Below are 8,633 nucleotides of genomic sequence, written 5' to 3'. Positions count from 1 at the left end.
GGCCACGAGTTAAAGCAACCAGCGGGTGAAGTGGGGTGGACGGGGCCATTAGGGAGCGGAGCTTCATGTCAGGGGCTGGACCCTAAGACCCTGTGGAGGAGACTGCACCCGGCATGGCCGTCGAGGGCCGGCGCTGTAGCTCGCCCACTTGGGAGCACAAGAAAAAGAGACAGAACCGTGGATCCTGGTGCGAGGCTTTGGGCGTTGGGGTGAGCTGCACATTGGCCGAGTGCTGGACTCCAGGGACAGGGCTTGAGTTTAAGAGGTAGACACGAGCTGCTAGGGACTTTGCAGTCAGGTTGCTAGTGGAGGAGACTTGAGGGAGCTGGTTTCCCACTGTGGGGCTGGAGCTTTGGTCTGTGGACGTGGCTTAGTGTGGGGCCTGGTGTCTAACGCTGACAGGCTCCGCCCTCTGGGATGAACGCGTTGCTGCCTCTTTAGGGCTTGGGGAAGGGGTGAACACTGTCCCCACTTCGAAATTGGAAGGGAGTTTAAGAGATTAAGCTCCTGTTCTGTTCACAGTCGAACACGGAAAAGCCTGAAGTCCCACACTGACCAAAGAACCCACAACTCCTGGTGTGAGGGAAGAAGGCTGGAGGGTGGGGCTCTGGGTCTGGGCCTCTAAAGACCTGGTTTACGAACCCTGCTCAGACACTGTGTGAGCTCCACATCGACCCTGGTCCCTGCACTTCAGTTCTCTAGGCCTCAGTTTCCTCATCTGTGAGATAGGGGTGCTAATAACCCCTACCTCACAAGGACTGTGTCAGGATTAAATCAATGGGGAAGTATACTGTACACTATGAATCTTATGCAATCAATATAATCACTTTTATTGAATGCTTACTATTGGTCAGGCTTAGATCTAAGCATTTTCATGTGTTTTCTCAACTTTACAGTAGCTTCGTGGACGCTCCCATTATACAGAAGGGAAAATTTCGATTTAGAAGATCTAATTGGCCCGGGTCACACATCTGTGAGTAGGGCAGAGCTGGGATTCAAACCTAGGCTTGTTTGACACTGGTGCCTGGGCACTGACCCACTCTTCTAGACAGCTGCCAAACACACAAGTGAGGTGTGATCATTACCAGAAAAATACCATCACTTTGCACATCTCAAGCAGCCCTCATCTTTGCCTCTTGTCTCCATCTTCCACTCCTACCTGGGATATGTTAGGCAATAAATAGGGCCACATCAGTCTGTAGATTCCCTGCATTTACAGGTAGAATCCTCCACATAAGATACCATCAAGGGGGAAAAAAAAAACTCACAAGAAAATAGGTACGTATACAAATTGTCCACAGCAAACCTCTGTTTGCAAATAACTAGAGGCCAAGCCAAGTATCCAACAAGAGGAGAATGGCTCTATATCACTGAAAACCCACTGAGGGGACTTCCCTGGTGGCGCAGTGGTTAAGAACCTGCCTACCAGCCTGCCAATGCAGGGGACATGGATTCAAGCCCTGCTCCAGGAAGATCCCACATGCTGCAGAGCAACTAAGCCCGTGCACCACAACTACTGAGCCTGTGCTCTAGAGCCCGTGAGCCACAACTACTGAGCCCGTACACCACAAATACTGAAGCCCACGCGCCTAGAGCCCGTGCTCCGCAATAAGAGAAGCCACCGCATTGAGAAGCCAGCGCACCTCAACGAAGAGCATCCCCCACTCGCCGCAACTAGAGAAAGCTTGTGCACAGCTTTGGAGACCCAACATAGCCAAAGATAAATAAATAAAATTTTTAAATAAAAAAACCCCACTGAGGCCACATACATAATGCAGTTGTATTATGTGCACATGTACATAAAAAAAATAGATGTCATTTGTTCAGTTTGCTATACATTGGCACATGAGCTGGCTGATTAATATACATTGTCATTTAAACCTCACATGAATCCTGCACAGTCTTTATATTATCCCCATTTTATAGATGAGGGAATTGAGGCACAGCACTAGTAAGGACAGATCTCTATGCAAACCTGGGTCTCTCTGGCTTCTAAGCCCATATCCCTCCTACTCCTTTCTGCAGCCTACATAGCAGCAAGGGATGAGTTCACAGTTCATTCATTCATTCAACAATATTTATTGAATATCCACTATATGCCAGACTCAGTGGTAAGTATATAAACAAGTAGTTGTAAACAAGATAGACAGTGTCTCACCTCACAGGACATACAGCCCACTGGGAGACAGGATCTCATTGTGGTTAAGAACAGGAACTTTGGATTCTGATTTTCTGTGTTCAAATTCCTACTGTGCCTTTTTTTCCCCCATCTTTGTTGAGATATAATTGACGTAAAACACTGTGCCATTTTTTTAATCTCTGTGGTCCTGGGTGACTTTTTTAACCTATCAGCTTCCATTTCTTTTTTTTTTTTTAATTTATTTTATTTATTTATTTTTGGCTGTGTTGGGTCTTCGCTGCTGCACACAGGCTTTCTCTAGTTGCAGCGAGCTGGGGCTACTCTTCGTTGCAGTGTGCGGGCTTCTCATTGCAGTGGCTTCTCATTGAGGAGCATGGGCTCTAGGTGCACGGGTTTCAGTAGTTGCGGCACGCGGGCTCAGTAGTTGTGGCTCACGGGCTCTAGAGCACAGGCTCAGTAGTTGTGGAGCACAGGCTTAGTTGCTCCGCAGCATGTGGGATCTTCCCGGACCAGGGATCGAACCCATGTCCCCTGCATTGGCAGGCATTTCTCAACCACTGCGCCACCAGGGAAGCCCCAAATTCCATTTCATAATCTATAATGGGGATATTAAAATTACTATCTATGGGATTATTATGAGGAATAAATAAAATAATTTTGGTAAACTGCTTAACATAATTGCTGTACTACATAATTAGCATTTAAAAATATGAGTTGTGGGACTTCCCTGGTGGCGCAGTGGTTAAGAATCTGCCTGCCAATGCAGAGGACACGGTTCGATCCCTGGTCCAGGAAGATCCCACATGCCGCGGAGCAACTAAGCCCGTACACCACAACTACCGAGCCTGCGCTCTAGAGCCTGAGAGCCACAACTACTGAGCTCACGTGCTGCAACTTATGAAGCCCATGTGCTCTAGGGCCCATATGCTGCAACTACTGAAGCCCTTGCGCCTAGAGCCCATGCTCCACAATAAGAGAAGCCACTGCAATGAGAAATCCGCGCACAACAATGAAGAGTAGGCCCTGCTCACCACAGCTAGAGAAAGCCCATGCACAGCAACGAAGACCCAATGCAGCCAAAAAAAGCTAAGGAAAGAAATGAACCCATTTGTGAAACTTACCATTTAATAATGTTAGTCTGTGTCTTCTAAATAAACAGAAACCTTTTTAAAAAATAAAAAATTAAAAAATTAAAATATGAGTTGTAATTATCTTGAAAAACAGGCATCAATCAAATAGCTTTAATTTAGAGTGATAAGTATCAAAACAGGGTAGACACAAGTAAAACAAACCAAGCAACCGTCTGACATACATGACACTCGATAAATATATAGAAGAAAGAGACAAGGTGAGAAAGGAAGGAAAGAAGGAAGAAAGAAGGAAATACAGAATTATATATATGCATTGGTATTTTTAAAGTATGACCATGCTTGAAGATTGCAGGGCAACCTGAGAAAATTGACGGTAAACACTTAATGATAAATGAGAACTGCATTTTACTTGGCTTTTGAAAGCTTCATTCTGAAGGTAGCGGGGTGGCAGTGGGGATCAGGAGGAAAGCAAGAGACCAGAGGGGAGATGAGACTCCTTTCCCAGAACCAAAGCCTGAAACCAGATCCTTAAAAGTCCCCCCACGTACTGCCCTGCTTTAAAAAGACTTAATAAGCCCCAGACAAACTGGGTGAGAAAAAGCCCTGAGACAGAGTTCCTGCCCTGGGAGACTGTTTTCTGTGGTTATAATGGGAAAGGAGGAAGAAGAGGGATGATGTGTGCAGAATAAGAGGAGGCTAGCAGAGAAGGAAGAAGGATGTAGAGTCAGATAAAACAGTGGTGTATGTATGTACATATGTATATGTGTACGTGTCTATATAGAGACGTGTATGTGTATTTTATGTGCGTATCTGTGAGAGAGACAGAGTGTGTGTGTGTGTGTCCATGATCACACAGTATGGACAATACCAATCAGCTGTGCCCCTGTCAGTCCACCCCCAGGAACCCTGTAGCTGGAGGAATGCATTACCCCTCCACAGTGGTCAGCTGATGCCTCTCTGCTGTGGCTCAGAAATTGGCCTTCCAGACACATACACACAGGCCTGGCTCCCCACCAAACCCCAAGGCAGAACTCCCAGAGGAAACCAGTTCACTCTCAAGGGACAGAAGAGGGGGAAGGGAAAAGGAAGAAGAGAGGAGCCGATCAGCTCACCAGTCTCCATTTCCCACTGAAGGCCCTGCAAGCTCAGGCCTTTGGACCAGCAGTCTCAGGCCCTCATCTGAGATAGGGAGGCCTCCATGCTTGGGCTCCAAGGCAGGTAGCAGAGTTTTCAACATTCCTGGCCTCCGAGACCCAATGATGGAAGTAATGATGAGAGTTTACATGACCAACTGCTTAACATAACTGCTTTCGGTGGAACATCTCATTTAACTTTCAAGATAATCCTAGGGTGTAGGTCCTGTTATTATCTCTATTAGGCAGATGAGGAAACTGAGGTTCAGAGACATTTGGTACTAAGCCCAAGCAGTCTGGCACCAGAGCTCGCTGTGACACCATACTGCACCCAAGGAGAAGTTTGGATCTCAGTGAGGAGGTTTCCAAAATATAAGACTTGGGAATTCCCTGGCAGTTCAGTGGTTAAGACTCTGTATTTCCACTGCAGGGGGCACAGATTCGATCCCTGGTGGGGGAACTAGGATCCTGCAAGCCACATGGTGTGGTCAGGAAAAAAAAAATTAAAAATAGGGACTTCCCTGGTGGCGCAGTGGTTAAGAATACGCTTGCCAATGCAGGGGACACGGGTTCGAGCCCTGGTCTAGGAAGATCCCACATGCTGCGGAGCGACTAAGCCCGTGCCACAACTACAGAGTTCACGCACCTAGAGCCCATGCTCCGCAACAAAAGAAGTCACCACAATGAGAAGCCTGTGCACCACAATGAAGAGTAGCCCTTGCTCACCACAACTAGAGAAAGCCCGCACACAGCAACAAAGATCCAACGCAGCCATAAATAAATAAATAAATAAATAACAAAATCCAAGATTCTGTGGCGTCTTGTGGGATGGAAACCAAACCAGGTGCTACCCTTATATACCATCTTTTAATCTTCCTTGCAGCCTTGTGAAGCAGGCGTTATCATCTCCATTCCGCGGGGGAGGAAACCATGGATGAGAGAGGCAAAGCAATTTGTCCAAGGTCATACAGCTAATAAATGGCAGAGCCTGAATATGAACCAGGTTATTTCTAATTCCAAAGCTTTGGCCTCTTATGGGCTACCCTAAGATCCTGGTTAAAATCAAACTCTCAAGGGAATTCCCTGGCATTCCAGTGGTTAAGACTCCATACTTCCACTGACGGGGCCCAGGTTCATTCTGTGGTCCAATCCCTGGTCAGGGAACTAAGATCCCACAAGCCACACGGCACAGCCAAAAAAAAAAATCAGACTCTCAGAATGTTCAGAGAATTCAAATTGTAGGCTTGTGGAATTTAGAATAAAGGAATGTTAGCAACCAAAAATCTTGGTGTTTAGGAGGGGCAACCCATCACATGTCACCAAGTCCAATTCCCCCACTTCACCCCAAGCAAGAAGCTCCTTTATAGCATCCCCGAGAGCTCCCCCTCTAGCCCGTGCTTAGGTGCCTCCAGTAATAGGGACCTCACATTCCCACAAGGTAACCCATTCCAGTTAAGAGGGTTCTCCCCACCACCCAAGCGAAGTCAGGGAGAGGGGACACCCTCACACTTTGTAATCTTGCTGTCTCTGTGCTGGAGACTCAAGGCTGCCTTTTTAAAATGCCTGTTAGGGCTTCCCTGGTGGCACAGTGGTTGAGAGGCAGACTCTCAACCACTGGGTGCAGGGGTCGCGTGTTCGTGCCCCTGTCTGGGAAGATCCCACATGCCGCGGAGCGCTGGGCCCGTGAGCCATGGCTGCTGAGCCTGCGCATCCGGGGTCTGTGCTCCGCAATGGGAGAGCACAAACCAGTGAGAGGGCCACGTACTGCAAAATAAATAAATAAATAAATAAAATAAAATGCCTGTTAAAATGAAAGCTGAGAGAACATCTAATACTTCTCCCATAACCATCCTATTCATTTCCTTCACAGGACTCATCACAATTTGTACTTCATCCTTCATATGTTTGTTTAGTTGATTATCACCTGTCTCCCCAATAGACTGGGCACCCACTGAGGGCAGGAACTCTGTCTACCTGATTTATTGCTGTAACCCCAGCACCAAGCATACTGCCCAGCACAAAGTAGATGCTCAATAAATATCTATTAAATGGATGAATGAATGAATACATACTTCCTAAGGAAGCATAGTAGGAGCTTGGGTCTGTGAAAGGTAAGTAGAGGGATGGCCTTCCAGGCTGAAGGCTGAGAGAGGGACTGAGCTCAGCACTTCATAACTTCAGGCAGGGCTCAATAATCTCCATCTATTAGAGCAGGCACAGTATTACACACCATCAAAGCCCCAGCACACACACACACACAAAAAGCCCCAGCACAAGACCTGGTAAATGGTAAAAATCCAGGAATGTTTGAATGCTGAATAGCAGAAAAGGGTTCTGGTTTCCACTTAAAAGGATGCCACCCACAGCTGGAATTCTTTCCTTCTTTCATTTATTCAACAAATTTTGTTAGTGAGGCTGGGGTAGGTGTGAAAAATCACATATTTTCTGATCAAGCAGACTATTCCTGGGCCTCCTCTCTCGATCTATCTGACATTAGTTCATTTATTTATTCATTCAAAAATATTTATTAAGTCTCTTGGGAATTCCCTGGTGGTCCAGTGGTTAGGACTCCACGCTCTCACTACCGATGGCCAGGGTTCTTTCCCTGGTCAGGCAACTAAGATCTTGCAAGCCGTGCTGCACGAACGGGAAAAAAAAATTAGTAAGTCTCAGTCAGTTACTGTGCTAAGTGTTGGGGATAGACCATGAACAAGATGTAGACAGTCCCTGCCCTAATGGAATATACAGTCTAGTGGAGGAGTCTTTTTTAAGCAAGAAAACAAATCAAATAATTGCCAAATCTGATGTTTGCCTGAAAAAACTAGCAGGGGATAATGATGGAGAATAACAAGAAGGACCTATTGAAGAGTAGTCAGGGGAAGAGGTGTATTCAAGCTAAGACCTAAAACTTAATGAGGAGCCAATAATGCTGAGCGGAAACAGCCTGTGCAAAGGCCCTGAGGTATGAAAGACCTTGGCTTCTTTGGGTGGCTGTAGTTTAATGACCAAGAGAGAAAGTGCAGAGAGGTCACAAGAGCCAGATAATGCAGACCGCATGAGGCCAGGAAAGACAGCCAGATTTTATTCCAAGCTGGAGGGCACTAGGGGGTTTCAGTGGAGAAATAACATGGCTTGTTTTATGGAGTTACCTTTAATTTTTATTAAGTATTTAAAATATTTAAAATAATTAAGACATCTAGCTAATGTGTAAAGAATAAGAAAATAAATAATCATATACTTAGCACCCAGTTTAAAGAATAGAACATTGAGCTTCCCTGGTGGCGCAGTGGTTGAGAGTCCGCCTGCCGATGCAGGGGCGATGGGTTTGTGCCCCGGTCCGGGATGATCCCACATGCCGCGGAGCGGCTGGGCCCGTGAGCCATGACTGCTGAGCCTGCGCGTCTGGAGCCTGTGCTCCGCAACGGGAGAGGCCACAGCAGTGAGAGGCCCGCATACTGAAAAAAATAAAAAAAAAAAAAAGACTAGAACATGATGGGGAATTCCCTGGTGGCCCAGTGATTAGGACTCGGCCCTTTCACTGCCGTGGCCTGGGCACGGCCAAAAAAGAAAAAAAACATGATCAATTCATCTGAGTCCCTCTGGCCCCCCTCCCTTATCACATTCCCTCTTCCCACATCCAGAGATTACCAATATGTGAATTTTGCTATAATCAAGTCCTTATATTTCATAATAGTATTAATATATTGACATATGTATGAATCCTAAACAGTTTATTGTTTAGTTTTACTATTTTTTAAACATTTCTCCTTCTACTATTTGGAAGTTATATTCTCTAATCGTACTAACTCCAATCTATGATCTTCAGTTACTCTCTCCCAAATTATTTGCTGTGTTTATCTAGTATTTTAGTGCTCATTTTTCCTTAATCTCACAAATTAGATGTCATGGTTGCTTTATAAAGTCAATGTCGATTCAGGGGTACCTACGTGTTCACCATCTTCTTTGCTCTTCACTCTCTTGCATCTCAGAATTTTCTTCTGGGATTATTTTCCTATTCTCTGAATTACATCCTTGAGAATTTCCCTTAGTGAGAGAGGGTATGCTAATGGTAAACTCTTTGTTTTTCTTTATCTGAAAATGTTTTTATTTTATGCTTTTCTTGAAGAAGAGTCTCATTGAGTAGAAATTCTAGGTTGGCAGGTTTTTTTCCTCAGCATTTTGCGGATATTCTATCTCTGTCTCCTGGCCTCCACTGAAGCTATTGAGAAGTCTGCTGACAGTCAAATACTTCCCTTTGTAGATAATCTG

Source organism: Kogia breviceps, chromosome 14 (assembly GCF_026419965.1).
Source record: "Kogia breviceps isolate mKogBre1 chromosome 14, mKogBre1 haplotype 1, whole genome shotgun sequence".
In the NCBI taxonomy this organism is placed as follows: domain Eukaryota; kingdom Metazoa; phylum Chordata; class Mammalia; order Artiodactyla; family Physeteridae; genus Kogia; species Kogia breviceps.
The sequence above is the reverse complement of the archived record's forward strand: the minus strand, read 5'-3'. Positions refer to the sequence as shown.